The sequence below is a fragment of the Hirundo rustica genome, chromosome 1, assembly GCF_015227805.2.
Source record: "Hirundo rustica isolate bHirRus1 chromosome 1, bHirRus1.pri.v3, whole genome shotgun sequence".
Lineage (NCBI taxonomy): Eukaryota > Metazoa > Chordata > Aves > Passeriformes > Hirundinidae > Hirundo > Hirundo rustica.
Genome location: NC_053450.1, coordinates 65,815,771 through 65,834,587, shown reverse-complemented (window position 1 = coordinate 65,834,587; position 18,817 = coordinate 65,815,771). Strand labels below are relative to the sequence as shown.

Genomic DNA, 18,817 nt, shown 5'->3' with positions numbered 1-18,817 from the left:
TTTGGTTCTGTCACATAGACTAATCAATGGGACAACTTGACCAAGTACTGAAATGTTCAAATGGTTTAAAAGGCTTGGGGCTGAAGTCATTCTGAATAATCTCCAGTATTTTGCCTTTCACGTCTTGTGGAATTTTTTTAAGTGGATGCAGTGGATTTTTTTCTCATTTAAGAGGAATCACAAGAAAATACAAACTAGTCATAACGTAAACTTCTCTGAATAGTAATTTGAATTTTCATGGGATCAGGGAAGCTTTTTTTTTTTTTTTTAAGTACAAAATATCTAAATCAAAAACTTGGGAAAAATTAGCAGATTTCAAATGAACTAGAGAACATGCAAAAAGAGTAACTTTTTTTTAAAATGAGAACGGTAAAGCTACATAATCAAAGGGCAAAAAATGTTTATTGGTTTGAGGTAGAACTATATAGATTCCCAGTGGTGATTTTTAACCACCTAAACTGCAACAGATTTACGTGTTTCAAATTTTACTGTATATGTGCACACGGTGTTCATTCTGATGACTCCTGTTCCAATTTACATAGTGTTTGTTTGTTTGGGGTTGCTGTTTTTTGGTTTAATGAATAATCTATTACTCTGGAGCTCTCCTTAGCAACACAGAACATGAGCTGTGGTTTGCTGAATGATTCTTGCAAACTCAGATCTTTTCCAGTAGCATCATTTGCGTTATTTGATTTACCTTTAACTATGCATGTCTTTGAAGTTTTAATGGAAACATGTCAGAAATTGTGACAAGGTAAAGAACTGCATATTCTCAACATCTCTTATCTCCATGCTTAATTTATTGCTAGATCTTCATGTTTGGGCTAAGAGAGCTTGTCTTAAAATTTATGGATCAAAAGTATACAACTCTGTATCCCAAAGCATGTGAACACTGTGAGGTTAAGCAAAATGTTGAAATCTCCCCAGGATACTGCCAGAAAACAGTGAAATGGCTCAATGTTCCAAACTCAGGTTTTATCATTGTGCTCTCATTGCTCTGCAGCAATGGTGGGTTATGCCCTTACTAGTGACTGATGTGGGATTTCTTCACAAGCAAAAACTTACAAATGTGTTTTGGGAAAAGCACAGGAGTTGGAAAACACTAACTAAAATCAAACATTTTTTAACTATAGGAAGTCTTTCTAATGTCCATCTTGTAACTGGCTAAAATTGCACCAAAAAGAATAGTATTTTTGTCACCAAAGCTATTATAACTGAGGTTTTCTCCTACAATTTTCAAAATGCATAAGATCAAAATCTGCCTAATTTTCACAAATGTGTCTGTGATGCCTAAAAATTATTGTGAAGTTTTCTGTTACAGATATTTTATTAGCTTTATAACTTGCTAGTGCATCTATGTAGTTCTTCTGAGAGAGAATTTATAGAGTTGTAGACCTTAGGCTTGGAAGGATTCCTGATTTTTCTTTGATTTTTCTATACTAACCAATGCAAATGCTAACTGGAAGATAGATAGGATGGAGCAGGAGACTGAACTAACTTTAAGTAATGTTAATGATATTTTTATGGCACCATACATATTAATAATGATTATCATTACTAGTCACCTCATTAATCAGATTAGGAAAATAGTGGAAAAGAGCCCTGTGGATTTTAAGGATTTGATTTTGTAAACTAAGAATTAAAACATCCTTGGATTCTATCTAAAGTTCTCTTTCACTTAAAAAGCATATCATATCTATAACATATTATAATTTTTTTTTTTTAAATTCTTGGCATTGTATTTGCTGTCCATGGTTTCTCAGCCTTTGTTCCCTTTTGAGCCAATCTCCGAAAAAACAGAGATCAAAACTATCATTTTTGACAATGGGATGTAGAGCAACTAAATTGCTATGTGGATTGGGAAAACAGGTACCTCTTATTCTAACAGCTTCAATATTGATATAATGAATTGGTTTATAATACACTGTCACTTATGTTTAAAAAACAAGCAAAAAACTCTGTTCAGATGTTAGACTCAACCTCACTTTTTGAATAACCCTTTTGGCAGGTCAGTATACAGGTTAAAGCAGCTTCATCTTTAGTCCAAGGTACAAGGTTTTACGTTAATGATGCCAGATTTTCTTCATATTTGTTTTGTACTTCCTAGAATGAATTTCTTTTGGAAAGGATAGTAAGAAATTCCCGACTTTGTATAGGTCTTGTTTCCAAATTTTTCTTGCTAAAGATTATCTTAATAATCATCTTCTGGTAGAAGGAGGTGGGACCAGCAAAAAGAAATCCATGAAGAAACATCCTGATATATAAACATTTGAAGCACATTAAACTTTGTTTGTCTTAGAACTTGTGTGTTAAAATAAATCTGATCCATTTATGTGTTTCAAAATAGAACTAATTAGGTTGATACATGAAGTATAGAAAAGAAGCATGTTTTTAGGGGATTCAGAATCCTCTTAAGCCAAGACATTAAAAAAACCCCAAACCCTAAACATACCTTTATTTAGGATTTCTAAGGTACCATAGCCATGCTACACTACCCTGCATCGCCATTTTCCGTACAGTAGTTTGCCTCAATACACAGAATATCTGGTCCCATTTTGTAATAAATTAATGGGTACTATGGCCTCAGCAGATCATTGCATTTCATATTTCCTTTCTCTGAATATTCACAGAGAAAATTTGAGATACAAAGGACAAAACTCCCCCTCATCCTGCTTTCTTCCTAAAAATATGGGACTTGGATCTGAAGCATCAGTGTGGGTGTAATTTCAATTCCAATTATTTTGATGATGTTCTCCCACCACAAAGGCTGAGAATAAGCACACATTCCCATTCTTGCTAATCTGTAAATGGCACAGGATTGTGTTTCCCCAGGGTGGCAATGCTTTGTGCAGGGCAGGAGGCAGCATTACCCACAGCAGGCAGCAGGGAGCCAGCTCCCATCTGACAGATCATGTTCAAATATGTGTGGGGGTGCACGGATTGCTTCCAGGGCCAGCTCTGGGGTGGAAGATCTCTAGGGTTAGAGCCTGGGGTGCAGCCTAAAGTCTGGGGAAATAAATCACCCTGGGACCCAGGCTGGTTCTATGCACATCCATGGCAGGTGCGTCTGTGCTGTACTTGTTTCCAGAAGTCAATATAGGCTGAAGTGTCTTTCTACAGAGATAGCAATGCTCCTGCACAACCCTTACTCATTCCAGCTGCCTGGTTGGACCCAGAGTTGGTCCTAAAGAGCTCCCTCAGTACACAGATATCATGTTCCCTAGCTTTGCTGGTCCTTGATAATTTTTTGATTCATGAAATGAGTTATACTGTGGGTATATGGGACATCTCAGTCCCTATGCAAAACCTATGCATCCCTTAGCTGTTAGCTCAGGATATGCAACGCAGTTTAAAAAAAAAATAAAAAATGAAGCATCCTATTTCATACAAGGGAGTCCTACTAAGGAGTCCAAGCAGAATCAATAAGACTTCAGACAGGGAAACATTTGTGTGAGGGGGCAGAGCTAAAAACTGAATCTGTACTATTAAAATGAAAAAGAAGGGGAAAAAAGCTTCAGATGAATGATTTTAGTAGGCTGGTGAAAAATAAGTATGAGAATTTAACAACTTCTGGAAAGTAAGAAGCAGTTAAGGCAAATGCCTCTTTTTTTATATTATTTTGTGCTTTTAGAGCTAGTTGACAGCCCAGAGAATTACCGGTAGGCCCAGAAGGGAAACTGTCTGTCTTAACTGTGACAAAATCTTTGAAAGAAGACACAGCCATAATGTCAGCATTTTCATAAAGGAGAGCAACACTCCAGAGCCCTGAAAATGCTTCAGAGCAGTTTCCCAGTGGGGCTTTGTGAAGAGTTCAAGGAGGGCATGTGAATTCACAGAAGGGAACTAGGTTGTCTTTTCTCCTTTCTACAAGGTAGAGAGTTACCAGTTCTCCCACTGAGCCAATAAATTTATTTTAGAGGTGAATAAATAATGTGAGGGGAGAGAAGCATTCAGTGGTGGATCTCAGCTCCTGCGAGAGCAAGCACTTCATCCAATAATCTGAAGATCCTTTGGGCACAAGCTCCAGACTTATGGCCATTGGCGTTTTGGTCCCGTGACTAGCTGCCAGATGATGCAAGATCTGATTGCATAGGTAAAGCTTGAAATTAGTCTTAAAACCTCCTAAGAGCAATCATTGCCCTGTGAAGCAATCCTCCTTGCTCATGACACAAGCAGAGGGCTCAGAAAGCATGGCCAAAGAACAGCCCTTCTTAGCACTTCAGAGACAGGAGAGAGTCCTTTTCTTCTATCAGGTAACAGAAGCAAAATACGCCACTGTGGAAAATGGAGATCCTAGAAGGCTGGTGCTGACAAGCTTTGAGACTTCTTGCAGACGAATCCCATGTGGAAAGCCAACTGATCCTGATATCAGTGTAACACCGAGGAATTCAGGCTTTGGAATCACGCATTTTACATGTGAGATGGGAAAACTGTTCACTTTCAAGTTCTACAATATTTGAGTCTATTCCTGTCTGACATGCTCAGTCAAAATGGGTATGACCAATGGATGAACCATGTATTATAACTGTGATATCATGAATGACTGCTGACACCCTTTAGCCTTAAAAATTATACTAATAAAATTTTCACTGGGTGATGAATCTAGTTTTTCAAGGAAGAAAGGGACTTGGGGAAGAAGCATGGAGAGATGGGCATTTTCAGCTGGTGTAAAATTATTTTATAGAGAGGACATGAAATTTACATTCCTGATGTGGACTTGTAGTGTTTGATCAAGGAATGTATATTGGTTGCTTGCAGTAATGTATTTACCTGTCAGCAAGGACATGAACCTCAGTACAGAACAAAATCTAATATTGATGGGAAAACTTCTAACTTTGAATTTTCTTTAATAATTTCAATTTCTTTTAGGAAATGTTTTGGTATGTTCTGTTAAAATGGGCCTCATTGATTTTACTCTTTTTTTTTTTTTTTTTTACCTATGTCATTATGCATTCAAATACATTGTAGCATCTACAGGCTCTTTTCTGAATCAGATTAAATCATGCCATGTTTGATGAACCCATAAATAAAGACTTCTACTTTCACTTCTGTTTCAAGCAATGTATATCCTCCAAATAGGGGAAGAAAAGAGAACACATTTTCCCTTCAGTTGTTCTGTGTTACCTGAACGTTAGAGATGGAAAAATGTGTTTGAAATCTTTTTGTGTAAAACTGAATAAATTAAAACTACCTATTGTGCAAATTTTTGGTACAAGACTGTTCAAGGAAAGGAGAAGCAAGAAACTTAAAGTTACATGCACTATATTTTTTTTTTTCCCTTAACTGGAGATAGATTTTGTGATGAAGCTGTTGAAGCAAGAATATTTTACCCTTTTGTAATACTTCCACTTTGTGCAGGAAGCTAAAGTATATAAAGTTTGGTAATAGCTGAGCACTTTTTCAAAGACTGTTTGAGGTGGAAGTCAAAGTAACCAACAGCTCTTTGTCAGCAATACAGTTGCTGGATACATAACTGTGTGAAGTATTTCAATTGTGCATTTTATCCCCCATATTCTAGGAAAAATAATAAATTATAGAATGCTTTTATTGCTCAGACTTCTTTTAAGTTTTTGAAAATTCAGGGCTTAAAGTGCATGCAGTTTGGCATGCTAAACATACACTTTGCTGGACTTCTGCAGATTGAAGAGGCAGATTTTTTTTTTTTCTGAGGTAACTGGAAAAGCCAACCATAAAATTGCTGCATCTGGTAGCAGTGCCTGTGGAAGCAGCAGGTCACAAATGTATGTGTAGCAAGATGAGATCCATTTGAAGTGTTTGCTATGTCTATCATCCACAGAGTAGCAGGATTTCTATTTCTCAGCAAAAAATCTGGTATCTAATGCATATTCTTTTCAGATGCTTTCTTATCAGCTGTCTGGCAATTTATACCTCTGGGTAGTGGAAAATGGCCTTTATCAGTGGTTAGGACAAGAAGACACATTCTTTTCTCTTAAATTTGATGTACTTGTCTGCCTTTTTTTTTTTTTTTACCTTCTCTGGGGTTTTTTTTACATTTGAAGTATACACTCTTATTTAAACATTCTTGCTTACAAACATTTTTTATTTCTTTTTAAGCCATAACTTCTTCAGTAAATGATGCCACTTCTCCAGAGAGAGGCTGTAAAACAAATTAACATTAAAAAAAAAAAAAAAAAAAAAAAAAAAAAAAAAAAAGAGGAAAATTTATCTTCTGAAGAAGTTATTCCACAGCAGACAATTTCCTTTGATATATGGAGATTCTGAAAATGCAAAACAACATCAATTCAGTAATTTCTGGAGTCCAAGGAGTCCATGTCTAGTAGTCAGGAGAACAACCTTTAAAGAACATGGACAAAACCCAAATTACTATGACAGTTCTGAATTTGAAGAAGTAAGTGCAGATAGATCTACTGTTGAAGACTTTTAAAAGTAATGTTTATACATGTGAAAGAAAACCAAATAAAAATTTAAGATATAACCTGCTTTGTTTTGGTTTTTTTCCTCATATCTATTTTTTCCTCAGCTGGTAACAAATTTTTACCTGTTTTGTTCTGCCTCCCTTGCCAGTTTGAATTTTGCCCCTGCCCTGCCTTTCCATATCCTACCTCTCCCTTTTGCTGGGACTTAATTTTCTGCTTGAAAACAAGCCAGGTGAAAAGAGTTCAAACGCTTGTTTATTTAAAACACTGAGACACATGGAGGGTCATAATTTCAAGGCACTGCTTATGAACAGTGAGTGGGGTCTTACAGGGCTGCTCCCAGGTAACATCCTTAAAGTTCCACACTCAGAAAGGTCGTTTTGCCTTATTGCAGATCATACAAGACTCACCCTTCCTCCCACTGCAGCAAAATCAAAAAAGCATGAGGATAACACTTGAAACCTTGCTACTTGCTCAAAGAAACCAAACCATGCAGCCATTATTTTAGCAGAGGAAAGCTTGTGAATGTGGAAGAGTAAATCCCAGAGATGTGGAAACAAGATGGCGAATCAAAGTACCCTGAATTTTATAAATACCCTATTTTATTTAACAGCTTCAGCAATTTAAGGTATATTTAAGTTCTCAGGTTTTAGCAGAAAGTGTCTCTTGCATCAGCATTATCATTGCTGTATTGAGCACCAGTGTTCAAGGCCAGGTGCAGGTGCTCACTCAGGAAGAGGCTGAGCGCCTGGGGACGACACGGTGAAAAACTCTACCCGTTATTTTAGTTAGGGCAGCACAGCAGTAGGAAACTGGGAGTACCTACCTTTGAGCAGTACTACCTTTGAGTAGTTTTGGGGATCTGGAAGCTGTGGAGGTCTCTGTGCTGGGAACAGAAGTGGTGCTGTGTCCTCTGCTGACAGCACACGTTGCTTTTCCTTGTGGCTTCATTGTCAGCCTCAGGCGGTTTAGTGGCCAAGAGGGCCAGTGTCTGGGGGACAGTGTGTGGGCTGGCTCTTCACTGCCCTTGGATGTTTCCTTTGGCTTCTAGTTGGATTCTGTTTAACAAGTTTGCTTGGCAATAGGAAATTATTTGCTAAATCTAAATGCAAGTTAATGTTTGTGTATCTGTCATTTATGTGGGACTTCTTGCTGTGACAACCAGATTTACAAAACTATGAGACAGTGATCACATTTTCCACTACCTGATATTTTTCTATTCAATGCAATATGAACATTTGTATTAAAATCAGTTTGAGGAATCTTTATAAGAAATGGCCTATAAAATGGGTTGCTTGATAAAAAATGGTGAAACAAGATCAAAGAAAGTGATGCAGTTATTATTTTAATATAACTACATAATTATAATTCCATGATGATTTTTAATTTAGTCTACAGTTCCCAAACAACATCTAAACTGAAGAGAAGTTCAGATCCCTTGCTTTTCTATAGTCCTTGACTCTAATTAAGGGACTGTTTTGGAACTGATGAGCAATATTGAAGTTAATGGACCTGAAAAGGGGTTTGCAGCAATTTTATTGGTAACATGTAAAAAATTAACCCTAATTTTAAACCAGCTTCCCTCAATTTAGTAAATTGTCCGAGTTGTTAGAAAAACAGTAGCAGTGGATTTCAGAAGACGGTGATTTGAATCATCAAGCACAGGGAGGGGCAGCTTGATGTACAGGTGCCTGCAAATGCAGTAGTTTTAAAGGTGTGAAAATGCTGATGTGGGAGGAGGACAGACAGCAGTAGTTTAGAAGATTTGAAGCCCTATACCTGAAGTCCCCTTTTAAGGGCTCAATTACTAGCTACAGAAACACTCAAGAGTTTAAAAGGTCAAAGTTTCAGGTTTTCAAAATTCAGTGTATTGATTTGGAGTAAAACTAAACTGCAAGTTCTAAAAGTCAGCACAGGCCAATTCAAAGTTGGCACTTTACAGGCAGCCAAGAGCAAAGAGAAGAGAGGGTGATTGTAGCAGGTAGGTGTGTGCTGATGGGGCCCTTCTGGCAGGGAGTTGCAGTATTGGAGCTTCACTGATTGAAAGGCCAGATGGTGCGGATGTAAGAACTTATGGACTAAAGAGAAAAGAAGAAAATCCTGTATGGAGGGAGGAAGGAGGCAGAGGGCTTTGAGCCACATTTAAAAACAAGAATTTTATTTCTTTGGAAGGTGTGTGTAACAATGCTTCTCAAAACAAAGAAATGGCATCTCTGTTAAGTCAAAACGGAGTTTTATGAATGACTGGAGCCTAAATGTCTGTGGCAGGAATTATAATTACATGCTAAATTCTAGTGTGTTTATTGCTGATTGGAAGTTGGGTTAGTTTTCAAATTATGGAAGGAAGAGCAGAAATTTTGTTTTTTGAGGATAGAGAAAAATGAGAGGTTTGTGTAGGTGTTTAACAGCATAATGGTGTGTTCGCTAATAAGATTTTTGCTAATTTTAGTGGCATATGGATAATGCTGCAGTTTCCATATAGAAGTAAGAATAATACAAAGTACATTCCCTGCAAATGTTAACTGCTTTGCACTTCTTCTCATGAGTAGATAGGCACAATATTTGGAAACATCTGCCAACAAGAAACACCCTAAGAAGTAAAATTCACAAACAGGATATAGAGTTTTAAACTAATTATTTTTTTTCCTTTTTGTTTCTCCCTTGCTTCCTTGTATAGACAGTACCTTTCTTTCCCCTTTCATCTTTGTGAGCTGACCACTTGTATTAGTTTCTTATTTCTGCTGAGGCTGGTAAGCTGGTTTGATGCATTCAGCAGTCAAAAGTGCAGTTCTTTGTGCATTTGTGTTGGCTGACTAAGCAAAGTGAAAGAGGCTGACTGTGAAAGTGAAAAGGTGATTTACGCTGGTGTCATAATGTTGTGCAGTAATAAAACTCAGGGATTGTTGGACACACATTATATTGTACAATTATATAATTATAAACAATATAATTGGAGGCAGTTGAGCTTGAATGCAGCAGGCTGTTATTTAGCAATCATCTCTTTCAAGGCTCATTAAACGCAGATTTATATAGAAAACCAAAGCTTTGCTCTATAAAGGCTAACTTTGTGGTGGCATTTATTCCCCAAAACGTAATGCATAGATCTAAAGCTGTCAGCGTCTATAATGGATTTACTCAGTGATTGTGAATGAGGTTTTTCAGCAGATATGACAATCCCAAGCCCTTTGCCTTTATTTGAGGCATTGTTTCTGACAGTTTATTTGCCCGTCTGATTTGGAAGGCTAAAGAGCCTACGCATATGCACAGCTGTGATCTTAGATTTCGAAATCTGATAAGCAGGGCCGCTACAGATGGTAAAGTGTTTAGAAAGGTAACAAAGATATCTTAAAGTCATCCATATTTTGGTCTTACTTTAGCCCTTTAATATTTGGTAGTTCTGAAATGATGAATGAGTTTATGGGAGAAAAAATTAGGAAGCAAAAATATTTTATTGCTCCTATCCCAAGGAATTTATTTTTACTACTTGATATAAAATAAGGTTTTATTTTAAAAAATAAAGGTATAAGCATTTTATGAATAAAGAAGAAAAGCCAGAGAACTAAGAACATCCTACCATGAGGAGATCTGCAACACATATGTTGGTCCAGTCTGACTCAACCTTTTGATAGTTGGCAGAAGTTTGTGATGTAAAACATAACATTGTATTTAAATATTTATATATAGAAACTGAAATTTAGGTGTTTAAATAATTTTCTCAGTTTTTTTAGTATCTAGAACTCTATCTGATTTTTTAAAAGGGTTGTTAAATATATAAAACTATAAAAAACTATATAAAAAATTAAGACATGTTCTTGAAAGGAGAGCCTGCAGACCCTCTCTCTGAGTACAACACTGCGAGAGCACAGCTTGGCACTACCAAGTATCTGGCCCACATATGCTCAAGACACTTTTGCATTTGTTATAATCTCACACATGAATTTTTAAATGCTTTATCTTAATGCTGTTCCTGATATGCAATGTGTTTCATTTCTGTTCCTCAATTAGGTGATCTGTGGGAGCCTGACAGATGCAAGGCTCCTGTGAGTTTTGTCATGCCCCTGATTACACAAATACTCTGCCATGATACAGGTGCTGCATCACTGTTTCCAGAATACAGCACCTGGCCTCAGCAGCTTGTGGCTGTCAGCCTTTTACTAAGTTACTGCATTTTGCATCACTGGCTTTGTATTGCTGGGTTAGAAATGTGTGCACAATAATTGTAGTTTACTTCAATTCACTTATGATACTGGAAAATGTTAATTATTCAAGTATCAGTTATTGTAGATGTTTGAATGCACGTAAAGCATTGTGCTGTTGTTGTCTTTAGCAACTGTATCTTAGTTTTAGCCTTTGGTAACTGTGATGCAGGGCTGTGTTTTGGAGCTCTTTGTCTTCCCCCACTTCTGGCTCGTTTGATCATTTATCTGAATGTGTTAACTTGCAACGTTTCTTAGGATCACATTCATGAATTAACAAGGTCCAACTTCTCGTAGCATCCTTTTTAAAGTTTAGTGATAAAGCATTCCAAAATGCCAGCCATGAGATTCAATGTTTCTTGGTAAGACTTATTTTGTTTGCTCTTTATTAAAAAAAAAAAAAAAAAAAAAAAGGTGTGTATTTTCTTAGAAGCATAGAGCAGTCTTCACTGGCTCCATTGTAAAGTGGTCTCACAACATTATGACAATAGTTTGATAGAAAGGTTTTTGGGTTTTTTTTCCCTGTCCTTTATGCAAATCTACTCAATCTAAGTAAGTAATCTCTTCAGTTTGGGTAGTTGACTTGGTTTTTGGGTTGCATTTTGGCTTTGGTTTTCTGTGTTTTATTCAGAAGTCCCTAGATAATGAACCTTAGCTGGCAGCAGTCTTGGAAAATCTTGACCTGCTCATGTTAATTCTGTATCTTCTGAGTGCACAAGCAGTGCATAACTCACATCCCCAAACTTTCAATTTCTCTGTTCCATTAAGCTCTTTTTAAAAGAAAATACTGAGTTATGTTAGTCGACACTGCCTTTTTTGTTTCTATCTACAGTCCTCTCAGATAAATCGCCAGTGGTCTCCTGGTGCTCTGGATGAAAGACAGAATCCTTATCTAGTGCTTTACAGAATTTCATGGCTAGAAAACAGTGCAATGTGAAAATTTATCTTGGTTAATCACTATAGTATAGTGTGCAGGCTTCTATGATTTATGAAATATTGAATTTAGATCCCAAATCAAGAGCTCATTTTTCTACATATGTTTTGGCTTTGAGTTATTCTTTCCTGGTGTACCACAGCTATGAAATAGGAATTGCTCTATCACGGGGGTTTATCAGCCTATGGATGGCAGAAATGAGGAGCAGCATCATGGGATTTCTCTGAAAATTCGTGTTAGCAACATCTCCCCAAGGTGCCTGGTTCCTTGGGAGCCACAGACATGGCAGTCTCCACCACAGGGATCCCACATTGTCTTTGTCTTGCATGACTTTTGCTGTCTGTGTGTCTTTCCCATGAAGGTGAGTAGACTATTCTTCAGGACATGCAGTTTTGCTCTGCTTATCCCATCATGAATGGCTCATTGAGAAGCTCTGCACAGGGAAAGAGCAGTAGCTAAATGAGCCTTTGTCTTTAGAGGCACTGTGATACCCGAGCTGCTCTTTTTTCCTGTACTTGAAACCATAAATTGATATCTTGCCTCAGACATTAGGGAGGCACTTAGATAACTTAGAGCTGAGGGTCTTTAAATTGTTACTTGTGGGAGAATTCAACAATACATAACAACATATATATAGTAAATGTAGAACAACCGTAACAGGAAAACAGAATTACACTCCATACCAAGTAGTTTTCTCACTGAGAAAATCACACTTTTTTGAATCTTTAATGCTTTTAGGAAATTGGATATTGGTTTGTGTGACTTGCACATTTTTCCAATTGTATTTGTATCAGCTTTCATATAGTACATTTCCTACTTTGGCGGGTCTGTCTAAAGATAAACTAATTCATATTGTAAACAGCCATATTGCAGAAAAACAGCAAAGAGCACAACTAATAGGATTCACTCATAGATCTTTTCCATCATTAGTATTGCATAACTGTGTGTTGTGCACTGAAAGGTGATGGTGTTTTGAAAGAAGGAAGCCACGAGAAGATTGAGTCATGAACTCCATCTTGATGTAAATAGAAAATGCTTTCAGTTCAGTATATAAGGAAATGTGTTTGAAATTGAAAGAAGAAAAATGTTGTGTACTAAATTGGTGAATTTTCAAGGTAATTTTTAAAATCTGGATAAAAATATGTATCAATGATTGAATATGTTGCTAATATATTTCCATTACACCGATTTTAATTCATAAACCTTCTTCTAAACAAAAATGCAAATACAGAGAAAGACAGTATAGATTTAAAACATAAAGAGTAATATTCTTTAAAAAATTATGAACCTTAAAGCATAAAAAAAATTTTTTTCTTCAGACTTTATTATAGATATAAATATATTATAAAGATGAGATAGAGATGCCAGTGTTTTTTCTGCCACTCACCTTTCAGATGTTTTCAGATCCTCATAGAAAGAGGCTGTGAAAGCCCTTCTCAGTCATGGATGGCTCTTCCTATGGCAGAGCCTGCTCAAATGCCTGGACCACCTGCTAAAGCCTACAGGACTTGTGCACCTTCAGGGAGATGTAGAGAGAGACCTTTCTGAGATCAGCAGGGGTCTAAAGGAGCTGGTTTCATTTCCTATTCCTAAGAGTTTCAAAGACAGAGGTCTGACTGCTTCCAAGGACCTAATGTGAATATTACTTCAAAGATATTCAAGGCACAGAAAATGTAAAGCAAAGTGTAATTCACAGGGGTAGGGGTGGAGAATCAGCTTGGGGTTGTTCATCTGAAAGCAGTGGATGCACTTAATCTGAACTGCAGAGCATTCTCCAGCTGGCTTAAAGTTGACCTCTTTTAATTATTGAATGGTCCCCTAGTAAAACTGTTCTAATAGCAAACAAGTGCTGTAAATCAGTACAAAGGAATGTGGAACTCTTCTCTTGCATGGAGGTGTACGTGTGTGAGGAAAGCAATTTGCTTGTAGGCAATAGCAGAATGTTGATGGTCTGCATCTCTTTCCTCTTCATACCATGCAAGTGTGCTGTGACAGAATTATTCCTGAGGAAATTTCCTGATACATTATAAAGCCAGACTGCTGGCTTGAACCTTGCAGCATGTAACAGTATTAGATTTTACTTTCTTGTTTGCACTTAGCTGTGTGCAAACATGGTTCACCACAAAAGAAACAAACAAAAAAACCCCATGGAAATAATCCCCTGTCTCAGCTCTCCTAAGTAACTACATTTTAAAATAGCTTTTTTCTGCCTCTTATATCCTAAAATATTGATGGATATCATTCTAGCCCAAGGCAAGAAAAGGGAGCCTATCTTTTGCCATTCAGGCACTACTATAACCCTCTATCAGGTTAATGGAAGTTCTGCCACTCAATTGAGTAGAAATGGGATTGAGCCTTTGCTTACTGATCCCATTCTGATGCAGTCGAGTTTCCTGCATCAGTATGACCAACAGAAAAACAGGAAGGCCAACTTTAATAGATACTGTGTAAGAAAAAGCCCCAATATCAAGTGTCATAGGTTAAATGATTCTGACTTGTGTATCTTTCTGTAGCTTACTCTGAAACAAGATTGCTTGTGCTGCTTAAGTGGAGTCAGAGAAAAAATTTAAGTCAGCAATGGTGGATTCATGTTTTGTGCTTCCCTTGAGAGACAGTTAATATAGCACACTTACAGTTCTGTGCACCAAAAGGTGGAGATGGTGTGTTGTATCATTTCAAGCTCACATTGATGTTATATTAGTCGTGCTAGTAGAGAGTTGAAGCTGTTTTCTTTTCAAGAATGTTAGCATTATAAATATGTCCTACATATATTTATGAGTGTTGGACACCTCTAATTTCTCATTGCTTTCTAGCAAATGCAGGCTGACAGGGAATCTTGTTTGTCTTGCCTTGTAGCTCAAGAAATTTCAGCAAAATTGTTCAAGATCTCAAGTTGAGTGAATATATGAGGTCTAGACACTTGGCAGCTATGATTTTTAGAGAGCTGATTTTATAAAAATGCAATGTATATAATGGTACTTTTGGCAGAAAAGAGTCCCCTCATCTCCCTTACAGTCCTTACTGTCTTTTTCCATTTCCCTTTTCCATCCCCTTCTTTTGACTTTTCTCTGAGAGAAAAAAAATACATAGAATGGAGCAAAGAGATTAAAAATGGAAGAAAGAAAAACATGTCTTTTTTTTCCTGATCTTTGCAGATTTATTTAAAGGGCATAATAAGAATTGGTGCATACCAATTTTTAACAATCAGTAACCTCTAGGAATTTTCATGCATCTTTCTGAGATACTTCTTAGAGCCAAATGCTGGACCTCAATGAGCACTGTATAAATATTAAAATTAGATAGGTCACTAATTGGGAAATCAAAGTTATCTGTTCATATTTGAATTGTAACAGAAAGTGAAAAGAAAGTTTGGGGATCCTAAGTTGTCAGGGGGGCTAAACTTCTTTCCATCCTTCCACACAGAAATCCATGGTTTGTTAGCCTATTCTAAAGAGGGCAAGACTTTATCATGAGTAAAAATGTCTTGCTTCATATTCAACAGGTCAAGTTTTCTTTGGATTGAGGTGGAACTGTGGCACATGGACGTCTGATGTGATAAGTAAGTTGAATTTTACCTACCTTATTACCACATGACAAATATTGATCTTGATTATGCTAGTGTGAGTGCAGTTTTCTATTATCTTTCTTATTTTGTATTTTGACTAGTAGCAGTGAAATGAACATTTGCCTCTCTTTCCATTTCTCCCGAATGACAGTTCAAAAACAAGGTTTAAATTATTAAAAATTACCATTTTATTTAGAAACAATATACATCAGGAGTTATTTAACAAGAACAAAAAAAAGTAACTTCAATAAACCTTATTTCTTGAAATAAGATGCTAAGCTATTCTACTGTAAGAAAGGATATTTGGGCTTATAAGAAGACAGTTCAGAAAATCTGGTGTAATTGATGTATAGCCCATGTGCTCACACATTAATAGGTAAGTGTTTGTGAGTAGTAATGGTCAACAGCACTAAATTACTTAATGGCACTGTTTTCTCTTTGGCTATTTAATCAAGGTGCAGTGTTTAAAAAAGGGTGCCAAGCATATCAGTAGTACATAAAAATAAGAGTTAAGTAGGGGAAGAGTCTTATATTGTGCTATTGGCTGAATTTTATTATTCACGGTGATTGTTTAATACTTAGGTCATGCATCTACAGATCTCTTTGGTCTTATGAAACAATGGTGTGACCAAGGAGGAGTTTTGCTTATCCTGAAGTATGTGAGGCTGCTCCAGTGCTAGAGAAATAGTGAAGAAAATGTAAAAGGATTTGAGTTACGGTTGTGTAAGGCTCTAGAAACACTTTGTCACAGGGACATTCACCATGGAAGCGACTTCTGGAAGGGTTATAGCAATCAGAAGCAGGTAAATTGTGTCCTGCTCAGTTTGTGTCAATCAAACAGATGCATTGTTAAAAAGTGTACTTAATTGTAGAGAGCTGAGCTGAAAAAGCTGGAACTGCAACTTAAAGGTGCACGAGAAATTTCTAGGTCTAAACAAACAAACAAAAAAGGATATGATAAATAGCTATTAGTTTGCCAACTCCAAAAACCATTTAGGAGACTGCCTAATGATATAATTTTTCAAGTTCCAAGGTAATTTTTCTGAAGTAATCTAGAAAATATATATATATATATATATTTCTGGCAGGATTTTGAGTGCTATTTACAATACGTGGTTTTGTTTACATTAATTTTTTTATGGTTAGGATTTAAAAGTTAAGTTAGGGGAAAAAATATCCTGAACATAATGATAAATTTCTGAAACTTCAATGTTCATACTTTATAGTCCTCTTTTTATGAAGTTGTGTGGGAGAGAAGTTGTGTGTTTCAATCCTTTCAGCCTGTTTTACTTTGATCACTTCATTCAAGGTATCAAATATGTTTGGGGGTTTTAACTTGCATTTTTCATTCATATTGATACAGACGATCAAAGGCAAGCACCAGACTAACACTGGGATGATGAAGTGGCAGTAAATTAAATGCCAGGGAAGGTAAAGAATATGATAATATTTTTTGTGCCAGAACAGTTTGCCGCACAGACCTATATCACGCATGGATTGAGCAGCTTCTAAGATGTCAGTACATTGTGATTTACAGCTCAGAAATTTGTCCTTTCCTAGATAAAATTAGGTTTCATTTGTGTGCGTGTAATACCTTGCAATTTATTATACAGGCAAGCACTGAATGGGGTCTGAGCATGAGCGCCCCAAATGAGAGGTGCACTCATACTGTAGGAGTGCTTGAGAGAAATCAGTATTGCACACGTGTGTGTAAATGTGATTGAGAACACTGGATCAAGGGGATATATTTTTCCATTGCTATGTTGCCTTTTATCATGGATCGGATAAATCCATTCTTGCTTGTGGGAAGCAGGAGGAAAAAATGGTGTTGTAGAAATATGTGGATCTCTCCCTCCTTGAAGAAAGGGAAGGATTCATATCAGAGAACTCCATGAGCTCACCTTTTCAGTAGAGATTTTCTTCCTCATGTTTGTGTGTGTGTATGAGTATCTGTTATGTAGCATAAAAGATCAAAGCATTTCATAGATAGAGCTTTCCTAAAAAGAGGAAAAATGTAAGGTCTAAGATGATAATTTTTTTCCCTCACTGTGACAGGAGCAAGTGTTCAGTGGTCTGGAAGATCTGATCCTGAGGAAATGGAATATAGATTGTACCACAGGTTTAAACCAGAAACAGAGTGACAGAATAATAGTCTGTAACACAACACACAATGTAGTCAAGCCGTGGAGACATTGAAAATTTTTCATAGTAACATAATTAATGTTCTAAAATCCACCAGGAAAACAGGTGTCAGCCAGTAGATTTGATGTGTATATAGCTCATTATGGGGGGAGAAGGATAACAAGACTTGTATTTTTGCAAGAGGAACAGGATTTTGCTGAAAAAGAGAGGCAGGCACAAAGGCAACTGTTTCAGGAAATGGCATTCCAGCAAGTTGGAAATATGGAGCTGAGAGGGAAATGAAGAGCCCAAAAGTGAGAGTTCAGTGGCAGAGGTTGTAGCAGAGAAGCTACAGTGCAAAGCTGATGGGGATGGGAAAGTGAACTGATACAGTTAAAAACACCCTTTATTGTCCTTGGTTCAGTGCCTTGGGTTTCTCTCATTGCTAGTGCTTAATTACTTGTCGTGATGGCAACTCCCCATCTTGATTCATTCTGCTTTAATTATCAGTTGCATGGCTTGAACACAGCAAAAGGACAAAGGAGATGAAATTGGAGTCATAATGGCCGGGTTCAGACAGGTCCTCTAAGGATGGCAGAAGAGAATAAAATCTGCTGAATGTATTTGGGAAAAGTTGCTTCTCTGCTAGGGAATAATGCCAGTAAACTGATGTGTAGAGAAAATGAAGGAGCAGCATAAAGATGTAGTTCAAAAGTACAGGAGAGGTAAACTGTGCGGTGAACATGCACTATATGTGTAACTCACCTTTAAAAATTAGTCATCATATTGTTTTGCTTTTAAATTAATTATTAGAATTATTTATTACTGTGATACTATTATTTATTGTTCAGCAGTCATACATTGCATACTCTCCCCCTCAAAGATGAATTTGGAGTTGAAAAAAATCAAAAATAAACTTTCAGTGGAGACAGCTGAAAATGAAGCTATTTCTGTTCTGACAGTGTCCTTTCTAATAGAGAGTACTGTAATGTGCAGAAGCTCAGAAAGATGTCAGTAAAAATAACAACCTGACATTATATGTGCAGTAAATACTGAAGACTGAAGGCTGCTTTTTTACTTTTTTTTTTTTTCTTTTCTTTTTTTTTTTTTTTTTTTTAATGTATGGGTTGTTTGTTTCAGTTTTAGTTCATGGTAGTCTGCTTGATATCTCATTATCTTTCTCCTTTGGTTTCATGGCAGTCTACCAGTTTACATTAATGGCTATTTCTTTATCCAGTCTCATAAGGTCATCATCTGAAAATGGTAACTTAGGGCAGATGCTTACGTAAGTTATTATCTCTTTTCATTTAATATGGGCACAATGAAAAACTGAAGATCACTTACTTTCAACAAATTGTACTAATAATATTATGCAGTCTTTTGAGACTAAAATGCAAAATTCAAAGTCTATTAGACTGGATATCTAATTAGAGTTCATGACAATAATATAATTGGTTTTGTTTAAAAAAAAAAAAAAATCATGACCAGTGAGAATCTGGCCAGTTTAAGAAAAGCAAAAGTGCTTTTTCACCTCAAAAACCTCCAGAGCCAGAATTAGCTCCAGTATACTCACTGCTGCAAATATCGAGGTACATAGGTCCTT

The 18,817-nt window shown here is 36.6% G+C and overlaps 1 protein-coding gene across 8 annotated transcripts in view; it reads left to right on the top strand.

Annotated features, from left to right (window-relative positions):
* LOC120751994 (poly(rC)-binding protein 3-like) overlaps positions 1-18,817 on the top strand; it is a 501,663-nt gene that overhangs the window by 188,595 nt on the left and 294,251 nt on the right. For all 8 annotated transcript variants that reach the window (XM_040062607.2, XM_040062663.2, XM_040062626.2 and 5 more), the window contains exon 4: positions 15,031-15,087. The gene's annotated coding sequence lies outside the window, so the exon portion shown is untranslated. The remainder of the gene's footprint in view (positions 1-15,030; positions 15,088-18,817) is intronic.